The sequence below is a fragment of the Choloepus didactylus genome, chromosome 6 (assembly GCF_015220235.1).
Source record: "Choloepus didactylus isolate mChoDid1 chromosome 6, mChoDid1.pri, whole genome shotgun sequence".
NCBI lineage: Eukaryota > Metazoa > Chordata > Mammalia > Pilosa > Megalonychidae > Choloepus > Choloepus didactylus.
Window position 1 is genome coordinate 118,021,639 of NC_051312.1, and position 14,077 is coordinate 118,035,715.

Consider the following 14,077-nt stretch of genomic DNA (forward strand, 5'->3'; position numbering starts at 1 on the left):
ACACCTCCTTACACCAGTTGGGAGCAACAGGCTGACAGGTGGCACCTGCTGGGCAGGTTGAGAAAAGCACAGCAACCTGAGGCATCACAGGGTATGTCAATCTTCTAAGACACACTCTCAGGGAAACCTGGTGTTGAATATTTCCTCCTTCTGAGACCTGAGCCAGTTCTGGTCTGGGAAAACCTGATTAGGGTAACCAAGGAAACCAGATGCCTAGACAACAGAAAACTACAACCTACACTAAGAAAAACGAAGGTGCAGTCCAGTCAAAGGAACAAACTTACACTTCAACTGAGATATAGGAATTGAAACAACTAATGCTAAATCAATTCAAAATTTTAGGGAAGATATGGCAAAAGAGATGAAGCGTATAATGAAAACACTGGGCGTACATAAGGCAGAAATCAAAAGTTCGAAAAAGCAACTAGCAGAATCAATGGAAATGAAAGGCACAACACAAGAGATGAAAGACACAATGGAGACATAGAACAGCAGATCTCAAGAGGCAGAAGAAAACACTCAGGAACTGGAAAACAAGGCACCTGAAAGCCTACACACAAAAGAACAGATAGAGAAAAGAATGGAAAAATATGAGAAACATCTCTGGGTACTTAAGGACGCAATGAAATGCAGAAATGTACATGTCATTGGTGTCCCAGAAGGAGAAGAGAAGGCAAAAGGGGCAGAAGCAATAATAGAGGAAATAATCAACAAAAATTTCCCATCTCTTATGAAAGACATAAAATTACAGATCCAAGAAGTGCAGCATACCCCAAAAAGAATAGATCTGAACAGGCCTACTCCAAGACACTTAATAATCAGCTTATAAAAACATCAAAGATAAAGAGAGAATCCTGAAAGCAGCAAGACAAAAGCACTCCATCACATTCAAAGGAAGCTCGATAAGACTATATGTGGATTTCTCAGCAGAAACCATGGAGGCAAGAAGGAAGTGGGGTGATACATTTAAGATACTGAAAGAGGAAAAACCGCCAACCAAGAATCTTGTATTTGGCAAAACTGCCCTTCAAATATGAGGGAGAGTTTAAAATATTCTCTGGCAAATAGACAGTGACAGAGTTTGTGAACAAGATACCTGCTCTACAGGGAATATTAAAGAAAGCACTACAGACAGATAGGAAAAGACAGGAGTGAGAGGTTTGGAACACAATTTTGGGTGATGGTAACACAGCAATGTAAGTGCACTGAACAAGGATGACACCAGAAGGAAAGATGAAAGACAAAGACTGGGACTGGATAACTCAGTGAAACCTAGAGTGCCCAACAATTGTGATAAAATGTACAAATATATATTTTTTTCTCATAAGAGAGAACAAATGAATGCCAACCTTGCGAGGTGTTAAAAACAGGGAGGTATTGGGGGGAAATACAATCAATGCAAACTAGAGACTATAACAGAAACATTGTATTATGCTTCCTTTCATGTAACAAAGGCAATATACCAAAGCTAAATGCATGTAAGAGAGGGACATAAGGGAGAGGTATGGGACTCTTGGCATTGGTGATGTTGTCTGACTCTTTATTCTACTTTAGTTTAATGCCATCTTTCCTTTTTGTTGCTTCCCAGCTGCCATGTTTTTTTTTCTCTTTCTTTTGTCTCTCTACCTTCTTTGACTCTTCCTCCTGCTTTGTGGAAGAAATGGAGATGTCCTTCTATAGATAGTGGTGATGGTGGTGAATACATAAATACGTGACTATACAGGGAACCATCAACTGTTTACCTAGGAAGGAATGTATGATGTGTGAACAAAATTGTCTTATAAAAAATGGGTTGATGAAGAAATCTTGAGGGTACTATATTGAATGAAATAAGTCAGACACATAAGGACAAATATTGCAGAGTCTCACTGATATTAACTAATTATAATATGTAAACTTATAGACACAAAATATAAGTTACCACGATATAGAATGAGGCTAAAGAATGGGAAGCAGTTGCTTATTATGAGCAGAATGTTCAACTAGTTTGAACTTAAATGTTTAGAAATGGACAGAGATGATGATGGCAAGTTGTGAGAATAACTAACAGTGCTGAATGGTGCGTGAATGTGGTGGAAAGGGGAAGCTCAGAGTCACGTATGTCACCAGAAGGAAAGTTGGAGGTTAAAATATGGGAATGTATAAAACAGTGAACCTTGTGGTGGGCAATGTCTGTGATTAACTGTACAAATATTAGAAATCTCTTTCATGAACCAGAACAAATGCATCACACTATAACCAGAAGTTAATAATAGAGGGGCATATGGGGAAAAAAACACCTATTGCAAACTATATACTACAGTTGGTAGTATTTTAATGATCTTTCAACATTAACAAAGGTACCGTACCAATATTATTAGTCAACAATGGAGGGGGGATGGTTAGGGGTATGGGAGGATTTGGGTTTCCTTTTTTTGTCTTTATTTCTTTTCTGGAGTAATGAAAATGTTCTAAAAATTGAAAAAAATTGTGGTGATGGATGCACAGCTCTATGATTATACTGGGGGCACCTGATTGCATACTTTGGATCGTTGGATAATTGTATGGTATGTGAACAATCTCAATAAAAAATAAAAAATAAATAATCAAATTATTATATTTTGTTTTGTTTTAATATTTTACTAATATACTCAACACATTCTATTTTCAAGTATTATTTTATACCATAAGCTTTTTATTTCTTAAATGTTGAAATATTTGAAAAAATAGCAGCCATAAAATGAAACAACAGAAACGGCCTTTTAAAAGTAGTTTTATACTTGATATTTGTTGGTACAATATCCTAAACATTTCCTGGGTTTGTTTTGCTTTGTTTGGTTTTAAGTAGAACTGATAATGGACCCATCTCTAAGCAGGAATTTGGGTTCAGTAACTAACAGCTGCAGCCACAGAGCAAGTCCATAACGGGCAGTCCATTTCTAGCACTGAACCTTTAGATATCACACTAATCCTGGCAAGATGAGAGAGTGAGTCAGATCAAAGTCCATTTGGAGAAAGAAAGAAAATAATTACAAACCACTCCTTTGATGTCACATTAGGCCATTAATACACATCACATCTGTTTAATTTAAAACTTCTCCCCAGTACTGGTATGTGTTAATTGCCACCTCTCAAGACACAACATTAAGTTACTGTGTGGTTGGATGGGAATATGATTTGTGCTGTATTTAATGACAGGGCTTAGAGTCAAGTCCATAATCATGTGCTTTGTTCACTCTCTACCAGCCTTACTGCATATTCCTCATAAATAACATCTTCAGTGGATAAGGTAAACATAAATCTGTCCAAAGATAGGTGTCTACTCCCTATTTTCTCTTCCTGGACACTGCCTTTTGATTTCCTAGAGCCTAATGAGAAGTCTGTAAGTGTCTTTCTGTTTTCCCTCAGTGGGCTTATATTTCCTTTCTGCCTTATAATATATCATGGAGGGAGGGTGAGAAGTGGGGGCAATTGGCACTTTCAGAAAAAGGAAATCCCATAAAGATAACCAGCATGGTCTAAAGCCATGGGCCTCATTCACAATACTTAGGTATTTATAGACAATAGGGAAAAAAAGAAAGAGAGTTTATAACTGCTTGGCACTACTGAAGGTGTCAAGTACAGCCTAAGAAAGGAGGCAACTTTTAAAAGCATAAGCTTTGGATGAGGTCTTTTTTGTTGCTAGCATATTTAGGGGGAAGAGAAAGAGAAAGAAGAGAACTAGAATAATCAAGACCAAAATAAAGCCACAGCCAGTCATATAGCTTTCCTCCTGGTTATTCAGTGAGCTCTGACTGAGGTCAACATAGAGCATCTCAAATTTTCCCAAACAATTCCAAGGAATTCCCAAACAATTCCAAGGAAAATTTCATCAGGGGTTGAAGGGATGATGATGGCACTGCAAACAAAAAATTTCCTGTTTTATCTTTAAAATACATACACAAATGTTGCATTCTATTCATAATGTAGTTTTTATAATATCAAATATTTTAGGCTAACCACCATTTAGCAAAATTGATCCTTCAATAAATTGTGTCACACTTAGTCATGAATTTGCAAAGAGTCTAAAGCCAGGTGCCATGAGTATCTCTCAGGGAGCTAGCTGTACTATCCATTTAAGAGGTAGATAAAGAGCAATCAGCTCATTCCAAATGTTGTATGTGAAAATACTGTGATTTTCAATTATATTTAGCCAAATATTTTAATAACCTTGTAGGAACCCAGTAAATACAATTTACATTTTTCACCTGCCCTGCTCTCACTTGAGCAAACTGAGCTTTGCATGACTCCTTTCCTGGAGAAGATGCTTAGTTCCATCAGAAGCAGTGCTCATTCTTAAAAATTGGATCCAAATCTGGACTTAGTGTTAAATGACCTCATGGGTTTCCTCTGGTTAATAATTTCAATAAATCATGATCCTTTCCCGTTTCAGAAAACTGAAATATTTTAGTTTTCTCAGGTTTCAAGAATACTACTTGTGAGTTTAAGAAATTTGTGGTAGGGGTGGAGGCTATAAAGGCTGTACATGGCAAGCCTGCTCCTCTCAGCTTCAGAATTCTGGGGGTATTAAAGATGTCACTATAAAGAAATAAATCTGCTTTTCTTATGGCCTAAAGTATGAAAAAATGTGTGAGAAGTAAAAGCATTCATTAAATAAATATATAACCCCCAAGGACAGGCAATGAATAATTGCTATTTAAATTACAATTAAAAGCAGCTGACCAAGATGACAGTGTGAGGTGCTCAGGGGTTCTGCTGCCCTACAGAATCTTTCAGCAACTAGCAAAACCTGGCAGAGCCATCTTCCTCAAAGCGCTGGAACACAGTTAAGGGATTACAGTGGCAGGGAAAACACCAAATCAAGAAAAAGTAACTTTGAAATGCTAGGAAAAACTCATGGTGCCATTTCTGACTTGGTGTGGAGACAGCCTGTGTTCTCAGTGTGGTCCCTGACCCTGTTGCAGAGGGAGCAGAATACCCCTATGTGTACAGGGATGCTTGTATTTTAACTGTGTTAATCTATCTGGTGGCAGCCTGATAGACTGAACCAGAACACTAGTATCTGGCTCACCATCCCAGAACTTGCCCTGATCACAGAAGCAACTTGCAGACTGCTAAATCACCATAAGGAAAAATCAAACCAGAGCAGCCTGGGACAAAGCATTCCTGACTTTCAGACATACAGCAGAGCACTCTGGATGGGGAAGAAAGTCTATTTCACAGGAAAAACAGGAAGCATTTGGAGTCCTGTAAATGTGGGAATTCCTAAGACTATGAGAACATGCTCAGGACAAGACACATGTTCAGAAAAGACTGGAGAGAACCCTATGTTTTTGCCTCATGCTGATCTTCAGATTCTTTGGTAGGAAGACTAAACTCTGAAGGAGAGCACCAACCAACACAGACACAATATGCAAAGCCTGCGAAAGATGTTTTTGCTTTGGTTTGTTTGTCTTACCATATCACTAGCTGGCTACATCATTAGGAACAGAAAACTCAGGGTTTAAAATCCAGAGTTAACACATTAAAATATTAAAATGTGTGATATGCAACAAAAGCTTACAAGACAAATAGGAAATGCTGGCCCACCCAGAGGAACAAGATAAAAATTCAGAATTCATCAATAAAGAAGACAAGGCTTTGGATATACCAGACAAAGACTTTAAAAAATAATATTCAGTAAGCTCAAAGAACTAAAGGAAAACAAAGACAAAGAAATAAAAGATAACAGGAAAGCAAAATATAAACAAAAAGAGAATCTCTATACAGAGATAGAAATTACAAGAAGGAACCAAACAGAAATACTGGAGTCAAAGACCACAATAACTGAAAAAAAAAAAAAAAAAAAAAAAATCCAGAGAGGAATTCAACAAAAGATTGGAGCTGGGAGAAAAAAAGTTGCTGAACTTGAAAATAAGGCAACTGAAATTATTCAGACTGAGGAGAGAAAGGAAAAAGAATGAAGAAAAATGAACAAAACCTAAGTGATCTGAGGGACACAATCAAGATTACAATACTAACACTAACAGAGTCCCAGAAGGAGAAGAAGGAGAGAAAGGGGCTGCACTGGTTTGAGACAACTGTGTACTCCAGGAAAGACTATTCTTATGATCCACTCTGATGGGTGCAGACTTATCATGGGTGGGATCTTTTTTTTACTCAATTTTATTGAGATATATTCACATACCATACAATGGGTGGGATCTTTTGATTGGGTTGCTTCCATGGAGATATGACCCACCCAACTGTGGGTGGGACCTCTTGATTAGATTATTTACATGGAGGTGTGACCATGCCCATTCAAGGTGGGTCTTAATTACGTTACTGGCATCCTGTATGACAGGATAAAAAGGCAGAGACATTTTGAAGAGAGCTCAGAGAGATGCTTAGAGAGAAGACACCCAGAGACATTTTGGAGAAAGCCATTTTGAAATGGGAGCCTGGGAGAGAAGGACAAACAGATGTTGCCATTGCCTTCCGATGTGAAAGAGGAACCCCAGATGCCATTGACATGTTGATGCCTTAGTTTGGACACTTTTATGGCCGTAGAACTATAAATTTGTAACCTAATACACCACCTTTAAAAAAACCAATCCATTTCTTGTATTTTTCATTCCAGCAGCTTTAGCAAACCAGAACAGATTTTGGTACCAGAGAAGTGGGCTGTTGCTAAGTTTGCAAATACCAAACATGTTAGAATGGCTTTTTAAATGGATAAGAGAAGATTCTGGAAGAAATGTGAGCAGCTTGACACAACAGGCTTAGATTGCTTTGAAGAGACTGTTGATAGAAATATGGACTCTAAAGATACTTCCGATGAGGTCTTAGACAGAAATAATGAATGCATCATTGCAAACTGGAAGAAAGGTGATCCTTGTTTTAAAGTGGTAGAGAATTAGCAAAACTGAGTCCTGCTGTCGGATGGAAGGTGGAATTAGAAAGCAATGAGCTGGGATACTTAGCTGAAGAGATTTCAAAACTAAATGTGGAAAACACAGCTTATAGTAAAATCCTAGAGGAAAGAAATAAGCTGGGAATGAAACTCTTGGGTACAAAGCAACCAGAAATTGATGGTCTGGAAAATTCTGGGCTTCCATAAAGTGAGACCCCAGAGGATAGTGCCCCATGTGAGGATTTAGTGAAACCTGGAACCAACCAGCCATTTCAGTACAAGTCAGGATTGGAGATGGAGTTATCCAGGAAGGAGGCATTGAAAGTCCTATTGTCTGATGGTTTTGACCCCTGTATGCTAAGCCAACAAATGTTTTGCAAGATCTGTAAAAAGGAATCCATTGCCAGACTGGACTAAAAAGGACAGATTAAAGGAAAAATTTCTTCAAAGGCAGAACCACAGAAGCTGAGTTCTGGAGTCAAGACACCTCAGGGCAGAAGAGTGGACCCACTCCTGCATGTGAGTTTGCCCTGGAGTTCAAAGAGGGTGGAGCACATTTCCCAGGGATTGGGAGAGCCTGGTCACCACCTCACTGTTCTGAAGGGGTTGAGTTTGTGCCCTGGAGATGGCAGAGAGTCTGGGTGCCACCCAGATGTTTGAGGAGGGTGGAGGAGAGAAACAAGGTAGTCTCCACAATACTTGGATATGTTGGAGCAATCACTCCAGCATTTGGAGCAAGCAAGGCCACTGCATAAGCCTTTGGAAATTGTGGGACTGCCGCTCTCTCAAGCCCTGAGGATAAAACATCATTCTATAGATGACTCTCAGACTTTGAAATCTAACGGAATTTGCCCTGTGGGTTTTAGGAACTGTTTCGGTCCCATAACTCCTGTTTTCCTTTCAAATTCTCCCTCTGGCAATGGGAACATTTATACTATGACTGTGCCTCCTTTGTATATTGGAAGCAGATAAATTGTTTTAAGTTTCACAGATCCACAGCCAGAGGAGAATTTTGCCTTATGACAACCATGCCTGTAACTGATTTTGAAAAGCCTTTGTACTTAATATTGTTACTGAAATGATTTAAGGCTTTTATGATATTGTAATGGAATAAATGTATTTTGCTTTTGGAAAGAAAATGTCTTTCTAGGGTTCAGAGGGTGGAATGTGCCGGTTTGAGACTGCTGTGTACCCCAAGGAAAGACTATGTTTTTTGATCCACTCTGGGGGGTGCAGACTTATTGTGGATGGGATCTTCTGATTGGGCTGTTTCCTTGGAGATGTGACCCACCCAATTGTGGGTGGGAACTTTTGATTAGATTATTTCCATGGAGGTGTGATCACACCCATTCAAGGTGGGTCTTAATTAGTTTAATGCCATCTTCTATGAGAGGATAAAAGGCAGAGACATTTTGAAGAGAGCTCTGAGAGACACTTAGAAAGAAAACGCCCAGACACATTTTAGAGAAAGCCACTTTGAAATCAGAGCCTGGGAGAGAAGGACCAGCAAATGTCAACATGTGCCTTCTCATGTGACAGGCTGATGGCATCTGGGGTTCCTTTCTTCACTGAAAGTACTCTCTTGTTGACGCCTTAGTTTGAACACTTCTTTGGCCTTAGAACTACAAATCTGTAACCTAATAAACCACCTTTATAGAAGCCAATCCATTTCTGGTATTTTGCATTCTGACAGCGGAACAGGAGCAGAAGGAATACTTGAAGAATTAATGGCAGAAAACTCCCAAATTTAGCAAAAGATATGAATATACACATTCAAGAAGCCCATAATCCTCTAAAAGGATAAACAACGATCCATATCTAGACACATTATAATCAAATGGTTGAATGCCAAAGATAGAGAGAACGCCGAAAGTTGCAAGACAGAAGCAACATGTTATGCACAAGGAAGCTCCGATAACATTAACTACCAATTCCTCATCAAGCCATGGAGGTAAGAAGGTAGTGGGACAAATACTTTAAGTACTGAAAGAAAATAATTGCTAAACAAGAATTTTATATCTGGCAAAAATGTCTTTCAAAACTGTGGGACACAGTAGATGAGATTAAAAATATGCTAGAGGCATACCACAGCAGATTCGAACAGGCAGAAGAAAGGAGCAGTGACCTAAAAGATAGGACATCCAAAATAAAACAGAAAAAAGAACAAATAGACAAATAATGGAAAATTTTGAGCAGGGTCTCAGGGAACTGAATGAAAACACAAAGTGCCATGTGCATTATGGGTGTCCCAGAAGGAGAAGAGAAGGGAAAAGGGGCAGAAAAATATTTGAGGAAATAATGGCCCAAAATTCCCCACCTCTTATAAAAGACATAAGGATACAAGTATAAGAAGCACAAAGCACTCCAAACATTATAAACCCCAATAAACCTGTCCAAGACACATACTAATCAGGATTGTCAACTGCCAAAGTTAAACAGAGATTCTGAAAGCATTAAGAGAAAAGTAATTTGTCACTTACCAGGGAACTGCGATTAAGATTAAGTGCTAATTTCTCATCAGAAACCATGGTGGTATGATATTTTTAAGGTACTGAAAGAGAGAAAAATTGCTGGCAAAGAAATCTTTCTCCTGCAAAACTGTCATTCAAAAATGAGGGAGACAGGGGAGTGAATCTCCCTGGCAACACAGAATATGACTCCCGGGGAGGAATGTAGACCCGGCATCGTGGGACGGAGAACATCTTCTTGACCAAAAGGGGGATGTGAAAGGAAATGAAATAAGCTTCAGTGGCAGAGAGATTCCAAAACGAGCCGAGAGGTCACTCTGGAGGGCACTCTTATGCACACTTTAGACAACCCTTTTTAGGTTCTAAAGAATTGGGGTAGCTGGTGGTGGATACCTAAAACTATCAAACTACAACCCAGAACCCATGAATCTCGAAGACAATTGCATAAAAATGTAGCTTATGAGGGGTGACAATGGGATTGGGAAAGCCATAAGGACCACACTCCACTTTGTCTAGTTTATGGATGGATGAGTAGAAAAACAGGGGAAGGAAACAAACAGACAAAGGTACCCAGTGTTCTTTTTTACTTCAATTGCTCTTTTTCACTCTAATTATTATTCTTGTTATTTTTGTGTGTGTGCTAATGAAGGTGTCAGGGATTGATTTAGGTGATGAATGTACAACTATGTAATGGTACTGTAAACAATCGAAAGTACGATTTGTTTTGTATGACTGCGTGGTATGTGAATATATCTCAATAAAATGATGATTAAAAAAAAAAATGAGGGAGAGGCTTACACGATATGGCCAGCAACACTAGCTAGCGCTCGCTCTACTCTCTATACAGGGAAGCAGTGGACTACAAGAGACTGAACTCTATCTGCCTCTTATTTCCAACAGACTCACGTTCAACTTTCGTTCACAAAAAAGCTGGGAAAATTTTATTAGTCCTTTTTCTAAAAAAAAAGTTAATATAAAATTATAGCAAAAAAAAAAAAATGAACCTGAACTTTAGTAACACAGCTGGAACAATCCACAGTGGCGGGAGAAATGATTTAATTTAGTCGGCTTTCTGTGGTTGCTGGTTGTTCACTAGTCTCACAGTGATGGAAACTGCACATTTTCTCAAAGGGACCAAGAAGCTACTGGAGGTTTGGTTCTCCCAGCAGCAGCCCAACGCAAACCAAGGATCTGGGGATCTTCGCACCATCCCAAGATCTGAGTGGGACATACTTTTGAAGGATGTGCAATGTTCAATCAGAAGTGTGACAAAAACTTACAAGCAGGAAGCTTATGTACTCAGTGAGAGTAGCATGTTTGTGTCCAAGAGATGTTTCATTTTGAAGACATGGTACCACCCTCTTACTGAAAGCACTGGTTCCCCTGTTGAAGCTTGCTAGGGATTAGAGTGGGTTTGACTCAATTCAAAGCTTCTTTTATTCTTGTAAGAATTTCATGAAGCCTTCTCACCAAGGGAACACACACCAGAATTTCCAGGAAGAAATATAGTTTCTTAAGGCAATTTTCCCAAATGGAGCAGCATATTGTATGGGACAGATGAATTCTGACTGTTGGTACTTATACACTCTGGATTTCCCAGAGTCATGTAATCAGTTAGCCAGATCAAACCTTGGAAATTCTGATAAGTGAGCTTGACCCAGCAGTTATGGACCAGTTCTACATGAAAGATGGTGTTACTGCAAAGGATGTCACTCGTGAAAGTGGAATTTGTGACCTGATACCAGGTTCTGTCATTGATGCTATACTGTTCAATCCTTGTGGGTATTCGATGAATGGAATGAAATCAGATGGAACTTATTAGACTATTCACATCACTCCAGAATCAGAATTTTCTTATGTTAGCTTTGAAACAAACTTAAGTCAGACATCCTATGATGACTTGATCAGGAGAATTGTGGAAGTCTTCAAGCCAGGGAAATCTGTGACCACCTTGTTTGTATATCAGAGATCTAAATGTTGCACAGGGCTTTCTTCACCACAGAAGATTGAAGGTTTTAAACGTCTTGATTGTCAGAGTGCTGTGTTCAATAATTACAACTCTGTTTTTATCAGCTTTGCTAAGAATCAGCAACAACAGCAGAGTTGATTAAGAAAAATGAAGAAAAAATGGAAAAAAAGAACACACATAGAAGAAGGTGGTGGCTGCTTTCTAGATATTGATACCGGGGGCCATGTTTTCCATAACCACTACCTCGTAGTTGCAGGAAGCCCTAGTTGTAATCATAGTGTAATCACTTTGAATTGTCATATGCATTATTATATCAAGGAATTAGATATCTTGCATGAATGCGTTCTTCTGTGTTTAGGCATTCTATGCCACTCTTGCTATGAAACTGACTGCATACAGAAAAACCCTTTTACTGCATGAAACTTTACAAAACTTGTGAAAACAATTCAATTTGGTTTATGCATAGTATAATATTTCTCCAGGTATCATCCAAAATTCCCCACAGACAAGGCTTTCGTCCTCATTAGGCACTGGCCTCAGCCTAACCATCTGGGACTGTTCTATTAAATTGCTGCCTGAATTTTACATCCAATTACCTCCAGTTTCTAGACTCTATTCTCTACTGTTATTGAAACCACTTTCTACTTCATACAGATATTTTTTGCAACAGCAATTAAAGTTCTTCTTCCACAAGTCAAGTCCTCTTAAGAAAAAAAAAATAAGGGAGAGTTTAAAGTAATCACATATAAACAGCATCTGAGAGAGTTTATTAACAAGAGTCCTGCCTTACAAGAAATACTAAAGGGAGTTATGCAGGCTGAAAGGACAGGATAGAGAGGCTTGGAGGAGAGCCTACAAATGGAGACTATCAGTAAGAGTAACTGAAAGGCTAAAAGGAGAGACAAAAATAAGATATGACATATAAAAGCCAAAAGATAAAAGGTTTGAAGTAAGTACTGCATTTACAGTAATAATACTGAATGTTAATGGATTAAATTTCCCAATCAAAAGACCCAGAGTGTCAGAATAGATTTAAAAAATATGATCCACCTATATGCAGTCTAAAAGAGACTCAACTTAGATGCAAGTCAACAAATGGGCTGAAAGTGAAAGGCTAGAAAAAGATTTTGCTCACAAACAATAACCAAAAAAGAGCTGGGGTAGCTATACTAATACCAGAAAAAATAGACTTTAAGTTCAAAACTGTTATAAGAGACAAGGAAGGACATCATATATTAATAAAAGGGGCAATCCACCAAGAAGAAATAACAATCATAAACATATAAGCACCTGACCAGGTGCCCCAAAGTATATGAGGTAAAAACTGGCAAAACTGAAGGGAGTAATAGAGGGTTCCACAATAAAAGTTGGAGACTTCAAAGCACCACTCTCATCACAGAAAGAACATCTAGACCGAGGTTCAATAAGGAAACAGAAAACTTGAATAAAATGATAAAAAAAAAAAACTAGATGTAATAGACATTTACAGAACAATACACACCAAAACCACAGGATATACATTTCTTCTCAAGTGCCCATGGATCATTCTCCAGTATAGATCACATGCTGGGCTACAAAACAAATATCAATACATTTAAAAAGATTCAAATTATACAAAGTACTTTCTCTGATCATAATGGAATGAAGCTGGAAGTCAATAACAGGAGGAGAACAGGAAAATTCAAATATATGGAGGTTTAAACAACACACTCTTCAACAATCAGTGGTTGAAAGAAGAAACTGCAATAAAAATTAGGTAAGATCTCAAGACAAATTAAAATGAGAACACTACATATCAAAACTTATGGAAGGCAGTGAAGGCAGCGCTGAGCAGGTAATATATAGCTCTAAATGCCTACATTAAAAAGAAAGTAAGGGCAACAAAGAACCAACTGCACACCTGAAGGAATTAGTAAAAGAACAGCAAACTAATGCCAAAGTATGCAGAAGGAAAGAAATAAGAAAGATTACAATGGAAATAAATGAAAATGAAGACAAAAAAAACAAAAGAGAGAATAACCAAAGCCAAAAATTGGTTCTTTAATAGCAATAAAATCAGCAAATTCTTAGTTTTATTGACAAAGAAAAAAATAAAGATGAATAAATAAAACCAGAAATGAAAGGGGGGACATTAACACTGACCCCACAGAAATAAAAAAGATAATTAGAGGATACCATAAACATCCGTATGCCAACAAACTAGACAACTTAGATGAATGGACAATTTCCTAGAAACACACAAAACAGCATACAGTGACTCAAGAAGAAATAGAAGACCTCAACAAGCCATTCACAAATAAAGAGATTGAATTAGTCATCAAAAACCTCCCCCAAAAGAAAAGCCTAGGACCAGAAGACTTCACAGGTGAATTCTACCAATCATTCCAGGAAAAATTAATATCAATCAGAAATACTACCTTCATTTGTTAGGGTACTCTAGGGAAACAGAACCAATAAGAGATATATGTAAATATAAGATTTTATAAAAGTGTCTCATGCAACTGTGGGGGTGTCCAAGTCCAAATTCCATAGGGCAGGCAGCAAACTGGCAACTCCAATGAAGGTATTCAATGAACTCCTCAGGAGATGCTGGCTAGCCAAAGAAGTGAAGGAGACTTGCAGAAGATGGCAGTTAGGAGCGACAGGGCAAAAAAACAACTCTGTGAAAAATACTAGATAAAAGCCAGAAAGTGACCCAGAACACCAGTTCCAGAGATACAACAGCTGGACAAGGTCTGCTAAATCCATAGGGACCGTACACTTGGTGAA

General features: G+C 38.3%; 1 pseudogene; it reads left to right on the forward strand.

The window, feature by feature from the left end:
* Positions 1-10,414: 10,414 nt before the first annotated feature.
* Positions 10,415-11,671, forward strand: LOC119538334 (annotated as a pseudogene).
* The last annotated feature ends 2,406 nt before the right edge of the window (positions 11,672-14,077 follow it).